Genomic DNA, 9,917 nt, shown 5'->3' with positions numbered 1-9,917 from the left:
ACTCTTAGACAATATAAAGGAGTAGAGATAATACCATGCATCTTATCTGATCATAATGGAATGAAACTGAAAATCAGCGATAAAAGAAGGAAGAAAAATCATGCATCACTTGGAGAATGAACAATAGGTTACTGAATGATCAATGGGTTACAGAAGACATCAAGGAGGAAATTTAAAAATTCTTAGAGATAAATGAAAACACAGACACAACATATCGGAATCTATGGGACACATTGAAAGCAGTTCTAAGAGGAAAATTCATTGCTTGGAGTTCATTCCTTAAAAAAAGAAAAAACCAACAAATAAATGATCTCATACTTCATCTCAAAATCCTAGAAAAAGAAGAGCAAAACAACAGCAAAAGAAGTAGAAGGCAAGAAATAATTAAAATCAGAGCTGAAATTAATGAAATTGAAACAAAAGAAACAATTGAAAAAATTGACAAAACTAAAAGTTGGTTCTTTGAAAAAATAAATAAAATCGACAGACCCTTAGCCATGCTAATGAAGAGAAGAAGAGAGAGAACTCAAATTACTAGCATACGGGATGAAAAAGGCAATATCTAATACACTCTTATTGGGACATACTTTGAATCTCCACCACTTATTTTCTCCTTTACTTTCTCTGTTATTGAGTAAAAATTCAACTTGGTTAGCTATAGGTATGTTCCTTATGGTTGGGTAGACAGAGAATACTGATGGCAGGTATACTCCTCATAGTTTTGGGGCTATAGAACATAGAAGAGTGTATCAAAATTGGTCAGCCACTCCAGGGTGGGAAACCAGAGCTATCTTAACCTCATTACTCCTTGTTCTGACAGTATCTGGGCTCCATGCTGACCAGTAATCTACAAGGGACAGAGCCCATCACAGACAACTATACCAAGGTGGAGGTTGATTGAAGTATGGCATTATATGGAGTGTGGGGTGAAAGAGCTGATTAGGACAGAAGACAAAACAATGGCAGCTATGGTCAAAAGCATCCAACTGCACCTGCTCTGTTCATTTTGGACCCTGGTACACTCTGCTTAGGGATATGGTGGGAGGAAGGCTGGAACTATGGAACTCAAATGAGCTTAGCTATAAAAAGAGGTATCATTTTCTTAGTCCATTTCCCTTTCTGACCATCATGTATAAAGGCATGAAGTACATGGGCATCTACAATGAATTTCACTTCTTACAAAGGTTGTTGGTGGAGTTGAGTGGTTCACCTCCCCCAGTAGCCCATAAGATCCTTCAAGTTTCTGTTGGGAAGGAGCCCAAGAAGTTAGCAGCAGGATATCCAGGAGTATATCCTTTGCCATTCTTAATCTCCTACTAGCTTAAGTGTCTTTCCTCAGAATATCTCTGGCTTCTGGTTATTACTCTCCATTCCCAACACACTGTCCTAGAACTTGTTTCCAAACTGATACCCTTACCCAGGAGAATCCTATCTATAGCACTCACCCTCAGCCTTTGTATAGCTCTGTACCTCCCTAAATATGGATTCTACTGACTTTATTTGGCTGCTCAGAAAGCTTTAAGGGCATCATTTCTTTAATGATTGCTGATTCCATTCCAGGTACTACCCCTTATGTTCCTACCCTCCTGTAACCCCTTTGTTGAAGAAAGCTGGTGGTTAGATATGAACACTTCACCCCCTCAGTGGCGATATTGAAGGGCAGAAAGTTCAAACCTAGATCATACAAATTTAGACACTGTTCCCCACCCCCATCAGAAAAAAATGAATGTGGGAAGATGTGTCTGGGTGCTCTCAGACCATAAACCACATCAAATGTAGAAGGTGATATAATAGTAGGAGGATACAATTTCTATGGATTGAGAATGGGGAGTGATAAAGGCATGACATGAGGACAACCAGTAGCCGGTGGTCCTGGGGCCTGACTTGCTCCCCCCGCTCTTACCCTAGAGTAATATCATTATTAAACATAGATCTGCAGGAGTGACTCATCTGTCTGGCTTCTTGCTAGCAACTAGCAGTTGCTTGGTGCACAAATAAATCCTTAATTATCATCCAATCCAATTCCTCTGTACTCAGTCATATATTATTATATTATAGCTGACATAAAACACCAGAGACTGGGTGACTTAAACAACAAAAATGTATTTTCTTTCACTTCTGGAAACTGGAATCCAAGATTAAGGTGTTGGTATGTTTGTTTTTTTGAGGCCTCTGTCCTTGGCTGGCAGATGGCTACCTTCTTGCTGCCTCTTTACATGATCATGCATCTATGCATATAAATCACTTGTGTGTCCTAATCTCTTCTTATAAGGGCACGAATTACATTGGATTAGGGCATGTTCTGGGACCTCGTTTTAACATAATTACCTCTTCAATAGTCATATCTTCAAATACAGTCATATTGTGAGGCACCATGGGTTAAGGTTTGAACTTATGAATTTGAGGGAAACATAGTACATAAAAATTTGTAACAATAAAGCACAGAGGAAGGAAGTGATTTGTCCAAAGGTTCTAATGACAGAAGGTTCTCCCATTTCTAGGCAATTATCTCCAAAGTCAGGCAAAGGGCTAATATTGCCCAACATTCCTCTTATCAACAGTCTTACTCTATTTATCAAACCTTATCTGATGGTTTATCTGAAGTTGCTTCCAGTTTTCTTCCTTGGAGTATGTATGATCTCACAATAGATTTGCTTTCTTCAATTTTTTGTTCCAGCTTATTTATAGATGCCACCAACCTCTGAAGAGGAAGTTCATCCTTACACACACATCATCCACAGTGAGATGGAAGAGAAATGACAGAGTCCATGAAATGAGAATGCTCTCTGATTATGGATTGGATTGTGTCACCCACTCAAAAATTTGTATGTTGAAGTTCTCACCCACAGTACTTCAGAATGCCCCTTTATTTAAAAATAGAATTGTTGCAGTTGTAATTAGTTAAGATAAGGTCATACTATGTAATCCCCTATCAAATATAACCAGTGTCTTTATAAAAGGAGAAAATGGGTATAGTGACACACATAAAGTGAAGATCATGTGAAGAAACATAAGAAGACGATAGACACCATAGGGGAAAGATAAATGAAGAAAACTAACCTCAGATACTTCCTGTGAGGTATACTCTCCATAGTTTTCTGGCTAAAGAATATAGAAGAACAGAAGGAAATCAACCCTGCTGACACCTTGATTTCAGATATCTAGCCTCCAGAACTGTGAGAAAACCAATTTCTATTATTTAAGCCACTCAGTTTGTGTGCTTTATTATGGAAGCTGTCAACCTAAGCAACAGATAGATTTTTACAAAGAATAATGATATTTATTTGAGATTAGTATAACATTGCAATGGGAATACACATGCCACAGTTAAACTATGAGCACATTCAAGGAGGTTAAAGAAAGGGAAGTTTTTTGTAAGACAAAAATGAAGAGTATTACATAAGATATTTTGAAACAATAATCCTTGTCTGCAAGGATTCATAACATGGACAATGCCAGTCCAAGGTTGAACAGACAGCTGTGGAGCAGATGTCCTTACAGAAATATTCCTTGTGTGATGTTGTAAAGGCCTTTGTGCAAGGTTATGATTCTAGCAGTACTTTGTGATAATTACTATCAGGAAACTGCATACAAACCATAACCTTCAAGCTTTATTTTGTATTACAGTTGACACAAATAACTCCATTTTGATTCAGACAACTTTCACACAGCCCTGGAAGATTATTTCTCCTTCAAATATACCTTTTCTGCAGAGCTCCATGTTGCCCTCAGAATACTGGGTGGATATTGTTCAGTGTCAGGGAAAGTAACTATTCACAAAAGATCTGTGGCTCTGGGAACCCAGACAGCCCTTGTCATACCCAACATCAATAGGAACTTATGTGCTCTAAACTTTTCCACCTGCCTTTTGTCAGCAAGATGGGTAGGCTCTGTCATTCACTAGCTGTATGAGCTTGTGTAACTTAACCTTGCCCTATTCTTCATCTGTAAAAAGGGGGATAAAATACAACCACCCTTGAGGTGGTGTTTTAAAGATTAAATGGGCTGATTTTATTATAGATCACATAAACTGTAGTTCACATTGTCAGTATAATTGCTCTTGTACAGAGTAGGACTATGTCTATTCTATGCTTAGGAGTATGGTGCTAGGACATGCATCTAAAAGTGAAGAAACAGATCATAAATCCAAGATTCATTTTGTTGTCATATGTTTCCTCCTGGGATCTGACTTAAGGATAATCCTAATTTAGGGGAAAGCATTAAAGTGACCTATCAGCTACTCCTAAAGGCCAAGAAGTCCATGCCAAAGGTGAACTCTGCAGCTGGGAAACTGGAACAAAATTTTCCAAATTAGTATTTAAGCTTCAAGTTTACCTGAAGAAATGGTCAATACATAGACTTCAGTTACCAATGCTCTCTATCCCCTCTCCAAAGCTAGGATGTGAGGTCTTGAGGTATGGCTGAATGTTTAAGAGTGTCTTCTAATACTTTCAGAAATGTTCCCCTCAAAACACTTCCTTCATAACTACTTAACCTGCTGCTAAGGCCCTTGCCTTAAGAAGACAGCTGCAACACCAGTACAAAATAGACAATGGTCAGCCACAGTGCTTTGTTCTATCCCTGTCTCTGGCTGAATTCTTCATAGGACCAAGGCACTATGAAGCTATGAGAAACATGCCTTACAGAGGAGCCATTAATACTGTAGATTAGTGAATATCAGGGCTGGGGATGTGAGGGAAATGGAACTGACTGCTGAGAGACATAGGATTTCCTTTTAGGATGATAGAAATGTTATTGAATTCAATTGTGGTGATGAATGCAAAACATAGTGATATACTAAAAAAACATTTGAGTTGTGCATTTTAGAACAGGGAATTTTGTCATGTAAATTATATCTCAATACAGACAATCTTAAAGAATATGTCTAAATTGTCACAGACTCTTGGTAGAAATATGGATATTATAGGCACTACTGGTAAAGGCTCAGAAGTAAATAAGAAACATGTTTTTGGAACTTGGAAAAAAGGGTATTCTTGTTTTATAGTGACAGAAAGCTCAACTAATCGTGTCCTACCTTTGTATAGGAAGCAGAATTTTTTTATAACTTTATTTATTTATTTTTATGTGGTGTTAAGGATCGAACCCAGGGGCACGTGTGAGGTGAGCACTCTACCACTGAGCCACAACCCCAGTGCCAGGAAGCAGAATTTTAAGGAAAAAAATTGAATATTCATTTGAGATTTCCAAATAAAATGTTGAAAATGTGACTTGGTTTCATCTTCTTGTTTAAGAAGCAATAGTAATAAATTGAGGAAATAAATTTAAATAAATTGAGGAAATAAACAATAATAAATTGAGGAAAGAGCTATTAAGCATGAAAGAACCAAGACATCATGATTTGGGAAATTCTTAGTCTGTTCAAATTACACAATATGCTGAAATTAGATTTATTATCAGAAAATTGTGTCCTAAATGTAAAGTCAATGATATGGCTGGAAAATATTGCTGGAGCTTTGAAAAGATAAACAGGTCAGAATATTAATTAATGCAGAGAGCTCTTTAAAACTAGGCATATGATTCATGAATCCATTCTCAGCAGAGTCCAGGAATAGAGAGAGGAATTATTCAGGAAAGATCTGTGAAGGATCCTGTTGTCAAATGGAATGAACATATATAGTAGAAACAAGATATATTGAAATAATGGTACAATAGTAAAAACAGTGCCAACTTGAACTGAAAGGGACACAGAGAAAAATGAAATAAAGGAAGGCTATTGGACTCCCAAAATTCTACAGGTAGGAATTGAGGTGATAGACATACTCTGCTGTAAACATATACTATCCTTCAAGAAAAAATGAAGAATGGCCCTGAGAAAAAAATATTGGACCAAAATGGCAAACCCCCAAGTACAGAGAGGTCAAGCCTCTAACCAGGAATATTCCCAAGTCTTGAAATTAATGAAGTTTTTTTGGATTTCATTTTCCTTTCAATTTCTCCCATTTGGAGTAGGAAAGTTTATAACTATTATCCTATATTTCTGCCACCACTATAAGCAGGTAAGAATATTTTTTTTTTTTTTTGTAATTCACCAGTCTACTGTTGAAGAGAAATTTTGCTTCAAGAAAGATCACATCCAAGGGCTGGGGTTGTGGCTCAGTGGTAGAGCACTAGCCTAGCATGTGTGAGGCGGCACTGGGTTCGATTCTCAGCACTACATATAAATAAATAAAATAAAGGTCCATTGACAACTAAAAAAATAAAAAGAAAAAAGAAAGATCATACCCAGAGACTCTCTTAAACCTAATTCAGATGATTTTCAGATGAGATTTTAGGTATGAATTGATACATAATGTGTTGATATTTGGGGGAATACTGGGATGAGGTAAATATATTTTGCACATAAGATGGCAACACATCAAAAATCAGAGGAGAAACTGTGGTAAGATGAATACTGGCCCCCAAAGATATCCATTCCTATTCACTGGAACCTCTGAATGTTAGCTTACATGGCAAAAGGGACACTATGGATGTGATTAAGAATCTTGAGATGTAGATTATCCTACAGGGCCCTAAGTGTAACAATATGTATCCTTAGCAAGAGAAAGAGGAGAAAAGCTGACACAGAATAAAGTGGTAATGTGATGATTAAAGCAAGATACTATGCTTCTGGTTTGCATGATGGAGGAATGGTAACTCTGGAAGCACTAATGGAAAATCCATTGCCTTACTAAGGAATAAAGAATACAGCTTGGGCTGGGGATGTGGCTCAAGTGGTAGCGCACTTGCCTGGCATGCGTGCGGCCCGGGTTCGATCCTCAGCACCACATACCAACAAAGATGTTGTGTCCACCGAAAAAAAAACAAAAAGTAAATATTAAAAATTCCCCCTCTCTCTCTCTTTCTCTCTCTCTCTCTCTCTCTCTCTCTCTCTCTCTCTCTCTCTCTAAAAAAAAGAATACAGCTAAAGAAGCTAGAAAAAGGGCTGGGGATGTGGCTCAAGCGGTAGCGCGCTCGCCTGGCATGCGTGCGGCCCGGGTTCGATCCTCAGCACCACATACAAAGATGTTGTGTCCGCCGAGAACTAAAAAATAAATATTAAAAATTCTCTCTCTCTCTCCTCTCTCACTCTCTCTTTAAAAAAAAAAAAAAAAAAAAAAAAAAAAAGAAGCTAGAAAAAGCAAGGCAATGGATTCTCCCCCCTAGAACATCCAGAAGGATTGTGGCTTTGCTGACACCTTGATTTTTGACCCAATAAAACTGATTTTGAACTTTTGACCTCCAGGATTTATAGAAGAATAACTGCAAGTTATTTTAAGCTGCAATGGTTTTGGAAATTTTTTACAGTAGCCATAAGAAAACAATATAGGAAACTTCAGAGATAATCTCCTCTACTTATTTTCAGTTCTCAAAACTTCTTCCATCTCTGCTTCAACTCAAGCTACCTAGCTTTGGTCTTTCATATTTACGGCCTTCTGGAGAAGGCCATAAATCCCATATAGTCATTTTTTGAAACATGACTATATGGGATTAAACAATAAAATCACTGATTTAGTCCAGTACACAATTTTATACATAAGGAAAAATCTCAGAAAAGTAAAATGATTTTCCCTTACTCAATCAGAAAATACAAATGAAAAAGTAAAACACAGGTTCTTTACTCTCAATTAAATCTTCTAATGTCATGCTACTCTAGAATCAAGAAAGTAGACTGAAGATAAATTGTTGAAGAATAAATAAAATAATATATGTAAGAAGCTTTAAAAAGTCTCTGGCACATAAACATGCATAAATATTAATTATTAATAATACATGCATGCTATAAAATCTATTTTATAATGTATTAGAATATATCATATTTATATTATATGAAGACTGATAAATGTTAATTATTATTATAATGTATACCCAAATACACACAGAATATTTCGGGAAGTAAACACAAAAAATCTGATAATAGTTTCTTCTGGGTAAGGAAAATCAGACACAGGGTGAGAGAGAAACCAACTTCACTATATGTCATTTTTAACCATGCACATTTTTATGTATCTATATATCCTTCCATCCTTCCATCCATTCATCCCTCCCTCTCAAAAGGATGAACAGGACTAATGGAGTTAGCTTTCCTTGTTTAGTATCAAATTCCCAACTCCTCCACATGGAAGCTCAAAAGAACCAGTTCAAATCCCTACGAAATCAAACAGATTTAAATTATAAAGTATAAAGAAAAGTTTCACTTTAGAACATCCATCAACTCCTTTGTGGTCACCACAGAGATCCCTTTAAGCACATTTGCCTCTTAAGATACTGTGATTTCCAATATTAAGATTTTTTAATTATATTCATATTGGAAAATCAAATTAGAAAATCTAATTAGGCAAGGCCCTTTGCCTATTTATTTGATATACAACTTTTACCTTCCCATAATCTATTCTTTAGACTGTCTGTTCACATGATTAGAATACTTGATTAATTCCCCAGATTTTCTGTGGTGACCCACTTCTAGCCAAAGTGAAAGTATCACTCTGTTTTCATTTCTTCAAGCACCCTTGGTAAATTGGAAGTAGGTATTTGTGTACTTTTATTCCTCGTTTCTTTCTAGTTTTATTCCATTGGGGTCTGAGAAGACAATGATATTATTTCAATTTTTTAATATTTATCGAAAATGATTTGTGGCCTAATATATGATCTATCCTGGAGAATGTTCCATGTGCTATTGAGAAGAATGCATATTCTGATTCTATTAGATGAAAAGTCCTATAAATATCCCTTAGGTCCATTTGCTCTATAGTACAGTCCACTTAAAGTGTTTCTTTGTTGATTTTCTATCTGGTTTATCTGTTCATTGAGGAAAGTGGGTATTAGAGTTTCTCTCTCCCTTTAGACTTGATATTTACTTTATATATTTGGATGGTCTCATGTTGGGTATGCACATATTTACAATTGGTATAGATTCTTGATTAATTGATCCTTTTAGTGATGCATAATGACCTCATTTGTCTCTGTTTACTGTTTTTTAAATTTAAAGTCTGTTTAATCTGATATAAATCCTGTCATTTTCAGCAATATGGATGGAACTGGAGGTCATTATGCTAAGTTACATAAGCCAGACGCCAAATGTTCTCACTTATTTGTGATAAATAATAAGCCAATCTAATAGAAGAATGGAATGGAAGAGTGGTCATTAGAGACTGGGAAGGGCAGGGGCAGTGGGGATGGAAAAAAGTTCAAAAAGGGCACAAAGCATAGTGAAGAAATTACTCCTGGCTCTTTTTCAGCACTTCTGGGTAATTATTGGGTAAAACAATCTATATCTCAAAATGACTAGAAGACTACAAAATCCCCAATATATAAAAATGATTAATGTTTCAAAATATGGAAATGCTTATTATCCTGATATTATGTGTCCTATTAAAGATGTACTTATATTATATCTCAATTTAAAAACACCCTGTTCAACTAGCTGTATTGCCGATCTGGATCTACTGTCCAGAGAAATCAATTAGAAATTTACCATGGGACTAATAGAATTCAAGTCTCATCTCTTGGGCAAAGTAAATTGTACACAGCTCCCCACAATCTCCTGAAATGGTAAGGACATTTTTTTAACCCACTTAGGTATCTGATAAGTTAAATCCTATTTTCCTCTGTTCATTCTAAACAAGCCCAAATTCAAATCCAATTTTTCCCTAATTTCCTATACTGCTTTTGGTATGTTTCACTTTGCCTGGGAATGTGAGGAATATCTAAAATTTCAGAAAATAAGTTCATATCCTTGTGAACCTAGAACACTTGTCATTTGTGACGCTTAACTGAGTTGATAATAATAACCTAGCAGTTATGAGTCCCAAACTAGAAGTAGGAAAAAGTATGGTGGCTGTCCCAGCTTTGAATTCTCACATTATCTGTTAAAAATGGGGTGTTCTGAGCCTAGAAATGTGGAAACAGAAGATTCATTT

The sequence above is a fragment of the Urocitellus parryii genome, chromosome X, assembly GCF_045843805.1.
Source record: "Urocitellus parryii isolate mUroPar1 chromosome X, mUroPar1.hap1, whole genome shotgun sequence".
NCBI classification, from domain to species: Eukaryota; Metazoa; Chordata; class Mammalia; order Rodentia; family Sciuridae; genus Urocitellus; species Urocitellus parryii.
Note: the sequence above shows the minus strand (reverse complement) of the source record.